Raw genomic sequence first — 16,111 nt, 5'->3', positions numbered from 1 at the left:
GCTGGGCAGAGTAAGAGGCAAGAGACATGGGGGGGGGCGGGACATATACATTGTTATCATTGAAACACCACTTGATTGTAGAGATCCAAGAAACATTTCATTCATTTGTATTTAGTGAGTTGTATTCTCAGCTCTACTCCAGAGCAGGACAGTGCCAGACAGTGCAGCCAAGTGCAAACAGGCTGGGAAAGAAGTAGACACCAAATAAAACATACTTGTTTTTCCTTGGCAAATTTTTAACTGTATGCCACCCTGCTGCAGAGTACAGGTCATGACTGAGTTGATGGCAAGAAGCAGATTTTGCAGAGAGCTAGAAAGAATAAATCTCCATGGCCTGGCAGTCTGTGATACTGTTTTTATACACTCATATGAAAAGGAAAAGAATAAGTATGCAAAATAGCATTGAAGACTAAGGTTGTTTTCTTTCATTACAGAACTCTCTACACCAAATGTTGTTACTATGTGTGTGCATACAGCCACACACAGGCATCCTCCTTTATTTAACAAAGCTCCTTAGACAAAGCTCTGCTAACTTAAAAGAGTTTCATCCCAGTAATCCCTGGATTAGGCCGAATTAACAATCAAATTTTCAGTACAATTTTATGAAGTTAATTATAAAACAGTAGACTAAATCATATTATCACTCAGAGAAAGACAAACTGTAGAGAAGTTTAGAGTGTCTAGTAAATGCATGACTGAGGCCCTTTCATACTCTGGCAAATAAATAATAACATAATACATATTTTTTGCTTATTCTGCAAATTAAATCATTCACCTGCATAACACCATCTCTTGTATGGAAACTAAATTTTTCAAGATGACTGTTGATTTCTTGGATGATCAATGTTAAGCTAGATGGAATATATCTGCAATGAAAGCAAAATTACCTATAAACATGGAGTATGACAGGAAAAGAAGCCAAACTGAGGATGAAAGGAGAACAGTGATATATTCAGAAATATTTTCAGTTCTTTCCCCCTTTAAATTTAGAAGAGAAGATGGAATTGGCCACTCTAGTCCCCAATTTAGTGATCTTAGGATGCTGCTTTAATTTTTAGAAGTAGTTTTGTAAGCAAAAGAATACATCCCATCATGTTTTGTAGTTGACATTACAATGACTCATTAGCTCCTCCTAGATGAGCTTAGTCTGCTTGTTCAGTTTAATCATGTTTCAAGTATTGGTTCCTAATGTGATTTTTATGTGCTGCTGTACTGTCTTCTGGGCTCTGATGTCCATCACTGCCCCAATTCTATTAGCAGCTGAAGCTTCATTCCAGGTTGCTTGCAATTGCTAAACTTGTTTGGAACAGCCCAATTTTCACAGCAGGCTCGGGTGTATGCAAGTGAATAGGATGCAAACAACAGCATGGGACTGCAGGTGATATACGTACAAGTCAGAAGGGAGCCCTGCTGCCCACATTAGCCATAGTGAACGACTGATGGGATGTCCTCCCTGAATCTAATAAGAGAATTCACAAGTTGTTTCCTTTCTTTCTCCTAAACATTGATCTAAAATACATACAAACACACACAGAAACTGGTGTTATTTATGTATGTGTATACACACATATTCACCAACTCTTTAAAGAGTAAATCACAGCAACTGTAAAATCCGCTTGTTCCAGTCACTTTCCCCAGAAGAAAAGGGAAAATAATAAACAGCCTTCTCTTTATGCAGAGATTGGGTCACTGAGTTGAAAAACAAAGATCAAAGATATCACTTCATAAGTTGCAGTATAATTCTAGGAGAATAAGCTTTCTCCATGCTCAGAATTAGGAGTTTATTCACAACAGTTTCTGAGGTCCCATTTTGCTACCTATGGGGCTTAGGGCAATCACTTCCAGGCCAGCCCCATTAGGCATCCCTCACTTTGAAAGAAAATGCACTTTACTTCCAAAATTGCCAATGTTCCACACAAATTCGATGTCTCCTCACTTTCACTGCTCAACAGCTTCAAATTAGTATTATTCAGTCACAGACTCTATACAAAAAGGAAATAAATCATGCAGCATGTCACATTTTCTGCCTGGATAATTCTATGTATTTTACACTCTGAAGTTTTTGTGGCTTATATGTGAGCATAAGCAGACTAAAGGCTTGATCCCATCCGAACTAAAGAGATTACACCCTGTGAAACACAAAAAAAGTTCAGTCTACCTGTCAACACAGCTGTCATCTTCCAGGAGAGATATAATGAACATTGGTGGGAGGTGCTCTGCTTTCTCCCTGTGAGATGCAGATTCGAAGAGCACAGGCCTCAGGTACAAATGGAACTCACCAAAACCTGCTTCCGTTGCAAAAGTCTTATAGAACCTATAAAGAAAAACACATGGATGCATTTGAAAACTTAACTTTCTTCCTGCTGTAAGCAATATACATTTAGAAACCTACATCCATCAGGTTAATTTCAATGAGACATCTGCATTCTACTTAAAACTTTTCTTGGCATCTGAAATGGTATGATGGATACAAAGCAAACAAGTGTTGTATCGAGATAGCTGATGGTTGCTTAGTATCACCCATTCGACTGACACAGACAGCACCTACAAACAAAGGACAATAAGTTGTGAGTCTACAACGGTCCTAAGGGAAAATCAAGAGAAATATGCTAAATATTCCTATTTAGAAAGGATTGCATTTGGCAGAGACGTGAAGAATATTATTTTAGACTAGAAATTGGGAAGTGGACTGACTGCCAGAGAGGAAGCTTCAATAGACGAGCAGAACTCGTACACATTATTACTATTAAAACAGTGACTTCATAACTTAAGAAACAGTCATTCTAGAAGCTCCCAGTATGACAAAACCCCAGTACAACCTCCCCAGTATAACAAATTATGAGGGCAGTCCATCAGCAGACAGTAGACACATGGACTAGATGCAACCACTAGCTCAGGAAATCTCTAAAGCATCAAGCATCAGAAGCTGGGCACTGTCCTGCTTTTTATATTCCCTCCCTATGGATCCATCCCTGCACTCCTTCAGATGCAAGACCACAGAGACACTGATCTGGCCTGCGATGGCTCTTCCCATGTAGTATAAGAAGATGTTAAAAAGAAAGAATATGACTTTTTGATACAGACTACAAAGGAATAACATACTTCCTTGCTTTCTTCTACATGTAAGGCAGGTGTTTTACCAGTCAAGAAATCAGGTCACAGAGAAGCTATGTCATGAGAATGTGATAAAGACACCAACAGGACCTAGAAGATGTAGCTCTTTGTCCTTTGAAATCAGGTAACATTCCCTGCCTCCACAGCAAGGAAAAGAAAGGGGGAGGAGACAAAATAATATATGAAAGACACCATAAGCATCAGTCAATAATCATATTCAATCATTCTTAGATCAACTCTAAGATCTTAAAACAAAGACCTGTGTAATTATTATAAATGTTCCTCTCTTAGTTGACCAGGATAGACATATGAATAGCCTGTATAGAACAGACATCAGCACACAAATCAGCTTATTAATAGTGTGCAAAGGGAAAAAATAGCAGAAAAAAAGAGATTAAAAAGGTGGCTGTGTCAAGCAAAAACAGAGAAGCAAAATTCAGACTGCTGCACTGTCTAGCTCTACTATTCTACCAAAGGATGTCCCTTTTCACCAGATGGTAGAAGATTAATACTGAGGAACTGAGGACTGAGGAACACTGAGAAACAAAGAGAAGCAACAAGGGCTGCAAGGAACAGTACATACAACATAAATGTGTACTTTTAGATGTGAATGACCTTCCACTCTGGGAATGGAGTGACAGGCAAGTAATGGGAGTAATTCTGGCAGGTCCGACCCAAAACTCTGATAGAAGCTATGGTATAAGGTAGAGGAATCCACAAATGTAGATGCACACACTTCACTTTGCATAGCAGGAAAAAAAGATTACTAATCTTTCTGATGTTTCAGTCTGAATCTGAGTCTCTAACAGTTCATATTACAATGAACTGTGAACTTAATCACAAAAAAAGAAGATGTAAAAATAGCCCCTTAAAATGTCACATTGAATAAACTATATATATTTCTACTGGTATTTAGATTGACTTAACCATCTTCTATTAAATGAAGAGAATGTTATGCTTAATGACCTTACATATGCATCATGAAGTCTTACTTTTTGTCATAACTTTCCACTGACTTCCCATCCTGGAAAATGACAATTTACTGCTACTTTTCAGGGATTTGTAAGTATGTCACTTCAGCTGAGTATGTTCTCTTAGCCCTGTTCCCGAAAGAAATGCAGCCATGTGATGATCGGTCTGCTCATCTGTCTCCTCTGGATAACTTCTAAATCGGTTGGTGAATATTAATGTAATCTGACACAGAAACAGGGCTTTCAAGATAATAAGTTCCTACAGGTTTTATGGAAAAAGGCAATTGGATATTGATTTTTCAGCTAAGTGAAAAGTTGCAATATAACCTTACCCCTTATTAATTACCAGAAAATGTATGTGTGTGTATGTATGTATGTGTATGAGTGAAGGAACATAAAGAGTTATCTCAACCAGTGGAAGAAGTTTAACTAGAACTTGTATTTTATTAGAAAGCTGAGTATCTGAACAAGAAACACAAATTACCAAGAAAGAAGACCTTGCTTCATGGAATTGCTTGGGTTGAAGTAAATTAACCTGTTTGTTAGTTTGCCCAAGAAAATTCCAGATATCAAATTATAGCTGTTAAAGAAGTTCTTATTTTAATGGAAAAGAGTTGTAACAGAAAATTAGGTTTTCCACCAAACTAAGTTGAATGGTTGTGGCTTAAGTATCTTAAAGATGTCTAGGTTTTCAGCTGCTGAAAATAAATCCTGCCGACTTTTTGATAGGGGCTCTAAATTTTCAAGAAGAAAGCTAGACAAAGGGTTAAGACAAAGACAAAACATGACTGGAATGTCATCTATCCTACACAATCAACTTTGCTATAGCAAGCAATCATGTCCCAGTAATCCTTTTAATAAATGAATCAAGCCCCATTTTAAAACTGTTAAGTTTTCTACCCTTTGCTCTTTCGCTTCTAGAAGTTTGTTGTCTGATTCTTAGAAATCCCCTTTTAATTTCCAGCTTAAATTTATTCACAGTGATTAAATCCATTTGTTCTGCTGCCAAAATTGGCCTTTAGCTTAAATACCTCTTCTCCATTCCCAGTGCTTATCTTCCTGGTGTATTTATAGAGAACAATCTTATCTTCTTTCAGCCTTCATTTTGCTAGGATAAACAAGCCAAGATATTTCATTTGCTTTTGTAAAATGCATTCTCTATTTCCCCTCAGCATGCTATTAGATCATTGCTCCCATTTCAATCTGAATTTATCTTGCCTGAACACAAATCTCCAAATTATACTTAATAATCCAGGAGAGGCCTCACCAGAATCACATACATGGCATCAATTCTCCCTCTCTCCACTGATTACAAAACTCATTGCCTGATTCACAGTAAGATATAAAGGCTTTCCCCCTGCCATGGTTGCGATACGCTGGCAGTTTACAGTCATCTCATGGCCAGCTATACATCCAGTTCTTTCTCCTCCTCTGTTGCTTCCAACTAATAAGCTCAAAGTTCACAGGAGAATTTCTTATTACTATGCATAACCTCAAGATTTGTGTTATTGATCCTTACATGCTTTCTACTACTCCAGTCCTTAGAACCGTGAGTTCTTCCTGTAAGATATTCCATTTATTTTCCCTATCAGTTTTATCTGCCAGCATTACAATGTCCTGAATTTAATAACACCCTCTTATGTTTTCTACTGATATCATTAATAAAAATGCCAAGTAATATAGTGCTGAACAATAGGAGTTTCACCAATAACCTGCCTCCAAGCCAGTAGTTCAACACTACTCTTTGTAGTGTCCCCATTAGCTCAGTCCTTATTTCTATGTCTTCCTGTACAAATTGGCATCTCCTGCAGCTGATAGCTCCATAAATGCATGATACAGACTTCCCTTTTGTAGGTTATTTCATTATCATTGTAAGGATCAGCACAGCCAGAATAATTTTTACGCTTTTCTACCTCTGGTGGTGAACAAAGCTTGTACTTCTTGTGTGCCTTTTCTTATATTGCACTACTCTTCATAAGAAGGCAGTTAAAATAATCATCTGTGTAAAACTCTGCAGAAGGAGGTATCTTTGTGTTCATTCAATCAGTGAATTCCTCCTGCTCCTCCTTTTGACAAAATTTCAGTATTTTTACTGGGTAAGGGCCTCTCCTGTTAACCTTTGAGGAGCAGCGTGGCCTCGCCTTTTGAAACTAATGAACGTCTGCAAACCCCAGGTAGACTCCATCTCCGTATAACAAGCAAACATATCTCCCACAACACAGATGCAGGCACTCTTCATCTCTCTCTGTTTTTTTCCAACCATAGTAGGTCGCCTCTTTAAAAGAAGTTGCTTTTTCACTACAAACCACACCTCTCTGAGGTCACCTTGCCAGTGCTGCTAAAACAGCACTACTGACCCACTAACCTGGCTAACTGCACGCTCTCTGTCACCACCTCTATTAGCTGATGGTGGAGCGTGGCAAGCTCCAGGAGCATGGAGAAGGAATCCAGGATAAAGAGCTGTTTTTCTCCGCCTGTATTTTTTTCTTCATCTGCTCCCATCTCTAATAGAGACAAAGCAATCTCTTGCACCAGCACAGGGTCTTTGATCAGTACCTCAGCAAATAACTGCAAAGAAAGGTGGGGGGGAGAAGGAAACAGAGAAATCGTTTACATACAGACGACAAAGGTCTTTAAATACTTTAGGGGACCATTCTCCTTTTTCTTTTTCTGGAGTAAATCATGACTGGAGTTGCATGGGGTCGCAACCCATGCAAGGTGAGAATTGTGCCTACCCTGACCTATCCTGACCCCTAAAAATACACTGGTGTTTTGCCACTTGCTCCAAAAGTAAAGACACTGAATCTATAAACCTGGGTTTACTCAAATGACTTAACAAATCTTATTTTATTTATTTTTTATATCTAACACAAGATATTTGCCTTTTTTATTATAATCAAAATTCAGAACGCTTTCAGGTGTATATACCTCTCTAAAGCAGCGGCTCTGTAACTTGATTCACTTATTACTAGCTGAGGCCATTCCTCCTCTAAAGAGTGTGCAGATGCTAGCACATGTGCCACTATATGTATGATGATCTGAAAATGGGGACAGCAAATTCACATGGTCAGATAACTCAGCAGAGTTGGACCCCTGTTCTACTGGGATGATGGAAGCCTCCAAAAGAGCAGAAAACCCAGGAAAGAAAGATTATCAAAAGCTGCAGCTTGGTAATGTGGAGAGCTGGGAAGAAGATAATGGTCCATTGGCTGTTGTGCTGTGGAAGTGGTGACGGGAACAGCTCCTGGCTCTGTGTGCAGGAAAAGGTGCTCCTTGTCGCTAGCTGTCATAGCCCATACAACTGTGCCACCCTGCTCGTGTCAGATGGGATAGATGTGGCCACTGCTATAGCCGAGTGGCTTCACACTTTGCTGCCTATGACCAATGAATCACAGATCACGAGGAAATCTGAACCCAGCCATGCAGTTATTAGTAATAAAAGTCTAGATTTTAACACCTTGCCACTCGCTACACTTTCACAGCTACACTGAAAAAAAAAAAAAAAAGGTTTGAAAAGACAACACTACGAAGTTAAGTGTCAGAAGCTGTGCAACTTGATTTTGTCTGTCTTACCCAGTACGTTACAATGTGCTTTTCTAATTCTGTGACTCTGGATGGGTGGGACAGGACAACCCATCTTTATGTGCTTCTTCACAGAGCTGCTAAAAGGAGAATAGCATCTTCCCTATTTCCAACGAGGACAAGAGAAGAGGTAATAAGCTTAGACTGTAACAAGGCACATCTGTGCGAGACTTTAAGGAGAACTTGGTAACGGTGAAGCTGGTAAAGCACTACAAAAAACTGCTTGGAAAAGTCTGTCACATGATGTGTTTAAGAACAGGACAGCTACTTATCTACCCAAGTATGATCCAGCTGCTCCTGGCTTGGGGTGAGAGAGAAAGATCTCACAGCTTCCCAGGGATCATATAGTCTTTTAATTCCAGAATTCACTTTTCTTTTTATATGGCCTCTCTGATATTTCTACATAGGAAAACCACCTGTTCCCAGGCTGGCAGCGTCTGTACCTCACCCCTGGGTAATTTGTTTATTATGAAGTTGTGAGATGTTTAGGAAGTCAGATGGCAAATAAAAATTGGATCTTATAAAACCATCCTTAGTGAAGAGTTGGAAAAACATGAAAGAATGAGGGCCAGGGTCACAAAAGGAGCAGTCCAGGAAGGACAGAAATGTTGATTTTAGCGCACCAGGTCATAAAGAAAAATAATATGTAAACACTGCATCATCATGTCTATGCGAAAGGAAACCGAATTAAATCTGCTCTGGCAAAGTACATCTCCTAAAATTTAAATGCTAGACTTTTACAACCTCAGTGTCTTCTAAACATTGTCTGCTTGCGTGTGGCTGTGTCATCTGCAGCTTCTGTTAGAGGAAAAGGAATGTGCAAGAAGTAAACACAACAAAATCCTTCCCTTCCCCCTTGGCAACGGCAGTGTGGTAACTTTATGATCCATGCACAGATCTCTGCCACTGACTTCTAGGATTTAAAATTTTAAAAGCAAAGAATCATTTGTGATCTGCTGTGGACAAGAGAGTAGTGGGACACTGCCAGTGGATTTTACTGGCAGCAGAGAGATGCTGGATAAGTAATTTCTGGGTTTTGCTCTAGGCCAGGGAGGGGAGAATCCTAGGAGGCTGTGCCCTTCTGCCTTTAGTTTGCCACTATACTTTCTTACCCATTACTGTCTTCACAATCTCTTCATCTAACCAGTTCTGTCTCCAAGCCTCAAACTTCCCATTTTCATCCCCACTCCCTTGATTAGCAAAGTCCGGCTAGCACTGGTTTTGGGCAGCTTGAGCCAATCTCTACCAAACCATTCTCAACCCACCACCACCCCCCCGAGGTGCCTCCTTGCCCCAGCCCCAATTTACTGTGCACTTTTTTCCTCATATATTTTCCTTCCGAAAGGAAGGAACCCACTGGATCTTAGTTCTAATGCCTCCCAGCATTTCATCTACCTCAATCTTCATTCCCATTTCCTGGCTGCCATCCCACTCACCAAGCCAGCTGTATTTTCTCCATGCTCCTGCCCATCTCCTGCTCCAACAGCAGAGCTGCCGCGTCTCCTCGGGGATCTGCTCCGCCAGCTGCCTCTGCTGCCTCCGGTCAAGGCGAGGCGAGTGACAGTGGAGGCTGACAGCCCCTCGGACTCACTTTCAGTGCTCAGACCCAAATCGAACATGGGTCACTTAGACCAGAGCGATTATTGCAGGGACAGTGGAAAGTCTTGCTTTGCCTCAGGTTATAGGTATACCGTGGCACACAGGAACTCCAGATAATGTCGCCCTACTGAACATGTGGCAATAGCGTGTTTTATTTTAGTTTATCCTGGCCAAACTTGGCAGGAATGAAAGCATAGCATATCACTACCTAATGAGTCTTCCCAGACTTGAAACGTATGCTCCAAAGTGTAGCTGTATTACATTCTTGCAGAGAAAACAGATAAAATAAATTATCTTCCATGTCTTGCTCCCAGCAACAACTAAGCTAATTAAAAATAATCAACCTCATAGAGATCTCCAGCATTGATAATTTCATTCACAATAATTAGCATTTATCAAAATTATAACCAACCAAAATCAGAGTTCTACATGAGGAAATGGTGGACATTACAGTAATAACTGGGTCCACCTATAACAAATTTGCTTTAATGTCCAGTCTTTTTTTTTTTTTTTCCAGACTGTACACACATACAAACACAAAACCTGGAGACTTACCGTGATCTCATGTCAGTTTAAGTGTGTCTATTTTCCTTCTCATTAAGCTGATTGTTCCTACTTTATACTGGCATGAGATCAAGAGTTCTACCTTCCTGTGTTAATTTACAGAAAAAAAATCTTGTTTTAAAGGTGGATGGAACGGATGTTCACCAATCATAAGCAAATAATTGAATTCAGAATCACATAACTAGAACTTTAACCAGCAAGTGTAAATGAACTAGCAAGATCACACACTTGGGCATTCTGCTTTAAAGAGTTATTACTAACAAAAAAAAAAAAAAAAAGGAACTTACAACTTACATCTATTTGAATATGAGAACCGTAAAAAGTTTCTGGTTTTTCCATAGTTAGCCACTCATCAACTACTAGCTGAAGCACTTGTTTTTCTAGATTACTTGCTTTACTGGCTGGTTTTGGTCTGAAGATGCTGTAGAATTCCTGGTAGATATACTCAAGAGCTTTGGGGATCAAGCACACCAGACCAAGAGAAGGGTGAAACTCCAGCAAATAAATGTTCTTCAAAGTAGGACTTGAAAACAAGAAAACCAAAGAAAGAATAAATAGCTCTCAAATATTCTTTTATAAATTGTATATATAAAGAAAACTTGCAATTGCTTAATTTGCAAAAATAAATTGCAATGGCGTTAGTGCATATCAGAAATCAATCATCAAATCTAAAAATAGAACTGAAGCCTTAATAAACGTAATTATGTTGGAACACATCTAAGTAGTCTCATTTGCTAATGAAAGCAGAAAATGTTTAAAATTCTCTTTCATTAGCTGACAGTTGTATTAACTGCATTTTCACGTCTATTATGCCTGCCCGTTAAAACTGCACTTGAAAATAAGCCCTCAGATAATCAACACAAAATCAAAATGTGTGTCAGGGGAGGAATAGGGCCAAGGAGCTGGAGACAGAGGCAGGAAACCAGAAGGGACCAGAGGCAAGGGGCTGTTCGCTTCTGGGTGTTTAATTAGCTGCTATGTAAACCGTTCACATAACCCACAGCACTGCACAGCTGCAGGATGGGGAACGTGTGGCAGGTCTGTACTGCAGGTAAGATGTGGATTCCACATGTGAAAACAGAGTACACGCATATCCAGCTGGACAGTTGTGCTGGAAAGAGCAATAGACTGTGGCCAAAGGGCAGCGAAAGTTATGAAGCCAGGTCAGGATACTGATGCAGCAAGTCTGAAGTGAGTAGTCTAACCACAGCACCCACTTTCATCACTACTGTTTAATAGTCTACCCCTGGGAATATTAGTGTCCTGGTGCACTGCAAGATGCAATTATCAAATCCATTGTCATGAAAGGACAGCGTAAATGTGAGGGGGGAGGAACGACTTTCTTCTTTGAATCTTTTTCTGGCTATCTAAATAGCATGAGACTAAATAACATGAGACACTCATCTATTGCTTGATTTACCTTAAGACTGTCATTTTTTCAAATAGTGTTATTTTCAGGTGCTGGATCCCAAATTTTTACAATCAATTACAGAAACCGGAACAGAAAGAGGTACTCTCCAGAGAAATAAAACTGTATAATCACTCACTGGCTAGTATTAAGAGAGATAAGCTGCTTAGTAATTACATTATAAGGAAGTCCAAATTCACCTATGCCACCTCTTTGACCTTCCCGCCAAATCTTGTGGACATAATCCCGGTGGGCATCTATCTAAAACATAGCAATAAAAACAAGTGACATTTGCCAATAAAATTCACACATAGCTAGAAATCAAGGCAAAACCAACTATTCTTTATTTAAAAATAAGCTGCAAAATTTTCTGTTTTTATATATATGTATAAAGTCAGTTATATATGTACCCACTCTAGATGAATTATTCCTGATAAAATTATTTTGAATCTTTCATATTCCTTCAGAACAAAATTTAAGCTCCAATACTGACAAGGCTCCATTTTTATTGCTAGCAATATGGAGCATTAGTGGCAACAGCAGCACAACAGTAGCCTCCTGTACCAAACCCCAAACTTCTGTTTGTGGACTAAAAGCCAAGTTACAAATGTTAGCTAATTAAAATTCCCAGCTTGCAGCCTCTGAAATCAAAGCTCAGAGAAAGGAAATATCTTGTGGCAGGATACAGAGTAAAGCTGAGGCAGATTTTTAAACCAGAAGAAAAATGTGAGTATTTCAAATGCTGTGATTTAATTATTAACACAGGAATTCACAGCTGTCTGAAATATACTGCTTTTCAAAGTGCACTTTAAAGTGCAACCTTTGTTTATATTCTTTTTTAATTCTCTTTTCTCTTACTATAAACAGGGCTAGTTCCTTATCCACTGCATTACAGAACAAATGTAGATTATAATTTTATTTACCTTCCATGCCTCTCAACTGTTATTTCTAATTGTCTCAAACAGTAGCAGATGTGGCTTTAACATGACATATGAAGCTCTGCAATCTTTCCAACATTTTCTTTCTGATATTGATGAAATTATAGCTTTCTGCTCTTGAGCTTCATGCTTTCAATTTACAAAGCAGCCACAGACTTCATTGTTAAATTAGTATTGACCTATCTTAACACTGTAAACACATGAAACACATGCAGGCTATAATCAAAGCTTCCCATTCTGGATTTCATCTCCTACTTCCCCAAGATGGATATACTGTAAATTCAAGCTACTTGTTGGTTTACTATGTCCCTCAGCACTTGGAGGTGAAGTTGCAAACAGATGCGTTCATCTTTGTAGGTGTTGACAAAATATTCAAGGTTGAGATCAAACCATGGACGTTTATGCATGATGTCAGTTATTGGTTGGGCAAAGCAAATCTTTTCTCTGGGTCCAAAGCATGCTGGTAAGATTCAGAATAAACATCTAGAAGCTGAAGAGATATTCAGAAGCACATTTAGAAATTTTTATTCACCCAAATATTCATTCTTTGTTGGGGAAAGATTTCTGAACATGGAGTTTGCTTCCTGTATCAAATCAACAGTGACCCAGTATGGCATCTTGTTTCTGGCACAGGATGTTACTTGATGCTTCATCAGAAGGCTTGAGAACAGAACTGACCATATGAGAAATTTCTTCCAAATCTTGCATAGTTAACATGGTTTTTTCTTCCACTGAAGCATGAAGATTTTTATTCTGCACACTTTTCCCTTCAAAAAGTAACAAGACAATGTACTTACTACTTTAAAAACACCTACTTCTTTCCACTCTAATCTATTCTCTGTTTCTTTTCCAGCACACACACTGGTTTTGTATCTTTGAAAAACTCTGTTTCCCCCAAACTGAAAGCTGCAGACTCATTCAAGACTCTCTTTGGCCATGACTGTCACAGTTACTTTACATTTTTTGGAGAAACTCCAAAGTAATCAAAGATGCAATTAAAGATGTACAAAGGCGCATGCCCTCTTCAGGCTCCTCTACCAAGAATAGCTGTAAAGTTTCATTTAAGTAAAAATTTTAATTACAAATACCCACTGCTTAGGACAGAAAAAGAAATGTGCCAAGCATGACAGCATGTGAACTCCCCAGATGACGTTGTAGTACTTCTTGGTCAGATGGCAATAATGGGATTGAAAATATTAATTGCCTTGCTTCTGGACAAATAGGCCATCTCAGTATGAAATGATCTACATCTGGCTATTTTACATTGACACAGAAGTGGAAAAGCATCCACGTTACTTTCCATACTGAGACCAGAAGACTGTGGAAGAGGAAGATGAAGAAGGGCTTAGGAGGTAACTTGGGAGCTGAGAATTCAGATTTCAATGGAAAGAGTAAAGTTCTCTGATTTAGACCTGCCTGACCTGAACTGTTCCAGGGGAAGCTAAAACACTGCTTAAGCAACAGGCCTAAACAAGTTTCATATTGCCTAAGCTAAGCTGTCTCAGCTGCTGGACAAAGAGCTATTGTTTCCTCACTCAGAAAGAACTCAATGCCAGCTGGAACCAAAGCTAGCGAGACCCACTTCCATTTAATTTCAGCTAAAAGCAAAAGACCTTCAGCAACAGCACATCTGTACATTTAATCCTGCCTAGAGAGCTGGGTTGTGAGAGCAGTTCCAGAATATACTCTTTGATGGTTTTGGAAGGGAATTAGTGCATTGTTGCTGTAGAAGTTTCATTCTTCTCTACTGGGAGTTTTTCTTCAAAAAAGAAAGCATGTTTCCTTATACGGAAGGCCCGTGACAATAATAAAAGGTAGATTCACAGAGGTAGCATGATCATACAGCAATGGAAAGCGAAGTCTATTGGGGTGAGAGCAGAAACCTAGTGAACTAGGCAATTAGTATTTTATATAGCTCCATCACACAAAGCTCCTCTATGAAAATGGGAGAGTGGCCTTAGGAGATTTCCTAAACTACATACAACTATTTTAGTTTAAAAGGTTTTCTATTTAAAGCCTCTTCAGTGGTACATGGGAGATTCCCTAGCACCCTCTAGCATTCCTATTTTCAGAGCTGCCCTGTGTTACTCCAGGACTGTGAACAAAACATTTCAAGTGTGTGAAGGCGACCTCAATTAGTGCCATTTCTCCCTGCTTCTGAAGTGGACTACCTGCTCCTTTCTGCTTCCTGACACTCACAGCATCGTCCTTGGAACTGGCGAGTCCCGTAGTCAGAAACACACTTCCAACATCCTCTGGGTCCCTTCCTCTGAACTTGTCTAATCTTCATCTTTCAAGACTGAGGTCTTTGGGCAGAAACCCTGTATGTTTTCATGTCCCGTGGCAAAATACAGACACCTGACTAGATTCAGAGAGAGGAAGCAGAAAGCCCGAGGGATATGCAGCAGCCCTTGTGAATGGTTAAAGGTACTAATCACTTAATACGCTTTTTTAGTGTTGGTTTGTTTGTTGTTTTTTTTAACTCCATACTAAATCATGGCATTTTTTGCTCAGAGTAACTAATCTATAATACATATAGAATCATAGCTATAGGTTTTATTAATAAGTGGATTATTTTTTATGCTGTAACATACAAAACATCTCTCTGGTTCCCACTGACAAAGGATAATCCAAAGGATGCGCCTAGCCAGCTGCAGGCTGAGTTTCTCCTCCATGGGCTTCACAAAGATGCAATGATTACAATTCTGACAACCACCATTAAAAGTTTCCTGCACTAGCCCCAGAAAGCAGGGACAGCCAGGACCACAGAAAAAAATTTGCATCTTCAACTTCCTGGTGGCCCAGGCTCCTCAGGACTGCACCCAATTCTTCCTAGTCTGCATTTGCTCCATTCCTTGGCATGCAAGGAGGGACACAATGTGTGCTGCAGTTTTGCTCTGGAGTTGGCCTTGTCTTTCCCAATTATCCTTCCCAATTATGCAGTGGTGGGTGACTCTCCCTAAAGCCTTGCAGAAGTGCTTCCAGCCCCTGGCACAGCAGCTACCAGAGGCTGCTGTCTGTCAGCAACAGCATTTCTGCTCCCTTGTTGCAAAAGCCACTACCTGGGGTCCTCTGGACCCAACTCACAGCACCCAGCAGCTCCAACCCTCTGCACCCAGCCCAGCACCAGGCACCCAGTGCATCTGAAACCTGTACCACCACCCACAGTTGCTGGCTCTGACATCTGTATGTATACACCTTGGGAAATGCTGTTTAAAAGGAATCTTACGCAACCTGAAGCGAACTGACTGCAAATTACCATTTTCAGTCCAAGAAAAGTATCTGTACCTGGCATTTTTTTTCCAAGAGAGCAGTTTCACAGGTCCAGAGGTCAAGCTGCACAGCAAATTGATCCACAGAGGCATGTGCCCAATGAAGAATATTGCTGCTACTAAATTGCTCACAAGTTACATTGCCTAAAACAAAAAAAATAAGTAGAGAACAAGCAGAGGCCAGTATCAGAGGGATTTCCACACACCTAGAGTCCCAGGGCTTGTGGTAATTCTTTTTACTTATAGCACGGGGTTGTGGTTTTTGCTTGCCACGGAACCCCAGGCCAGGAAAAGATTTCAGTCCCATAAGCTCTGGAGGGCCCCAGAGTATTCTGCAAGGCAAAGAACAAGCACACCAGGCATTTGGTTTAAACATATCTCTTCCATCATCTTTTAACAACAATTCCCTGAGATAAAGGGCAATGGCTGGAGTTCAAAAGGCCTGCATCAAGACATAAAGTAAGAGAAAGCACAAGAAAACTAGGGGAGGAAAGAAAGAGCAGCTTAATTTTTCACAGCACCAAATCATGTTGGGATTGTCTTCACCACCTCACCTTCACTCTCAGATCAAAGAAAAATGGCATGGACTACTCAAAGATAAATTTTACAGAGCTATAGCAGGGCAGAGTGCAGACCCAGAGGAGGGCTTTCTTTTCAGATGGC

General features: G+C 39.9%; 1 long non-coding RNA gene across 1 annotated transcript; it reads right to left on the bottom strand.

Annotated features, from left to right (window-relative positions):
• Positions 1–500: 500 nt before the first annotated feature.
• On the bottom strand, positions 501–12,898 carry LOC126046137 (uncharacterized). The gene is made up of 3 exons (XR_007508233.1): positions 12,467–12,898; positions 10,125–10,353; positions 501–2,314 (listed from the first exon to the last, which is right to left on the bottom strand). It is a non-coding gene; the product is annotated as an uncharacterized LOC126046137 (long non-coding RNA).
• Positions 12,899–16,111: the final 3,213 nt, after the last annotated feature.

This window comes from Accipiter gentilis, chromosome 15 (assembly GCF_929443795.1).
Source record: "Accipiter gentilis chromosome 15, bAccGen1.1, whole genome shotgun sequence".
Lineage (NCBI taxonomy): Eukaryota > Metazoa > Chordata > Aves > Accipitriformes > Accipitridae > Astur > Astur gentilis.
This window is presented reverse-complemented; position numbering and strand designations above follow the sequence as displayed.